This window comes from Vidua macroura, chromosome 12 (assembly GCF_024509145.1).
Source record: "Vidua macroura isolate BioBank_ID:100142 chromosome 12, ASM2450914v1, whole genome shotgun sequence".
Taxonomy (NCBI): Eukaryota; Metazoa; Chordata; class Aves; order Passeriformes; family Viduidae; genus Vidua; species Vidua macroura.
In genome coordinates this window covers 13623112-13623416 of record NC_071582.1, presented here as the reverse complement: position 1 = coordinate 13623416, position 305 = coordinate 13623112, and positions in this window count along the sequence as shown.

Here is a 305-nt window from a genome sequence, read left to right as displayed (position 1 = left end):
CACTTACAAAAATATGTATAAGCTTCTGTAGTACCAAGGCCCACATCATTTCTCAGTGAATGTGTTATTCCTCCTAAGTATAGAAAGCAGCAATTGGAAATAAAGACCAACCAAGGACAGAGAGCCTTGAGGGTAAGTGGTACCTCTTCCCTAGATAGGGGACATCATCAGGGATGTCCCCTTTTCCCCTCTCTTTGCTGTAAATTCAGAGAGTTGCTGGAGGTCTAAAGCTGTTTGGCTTCCCTGATGGCAGAACAGGTGTATGAGGAACCATTTCAAAGGATGATTCAGGAAAACCAGTAAGA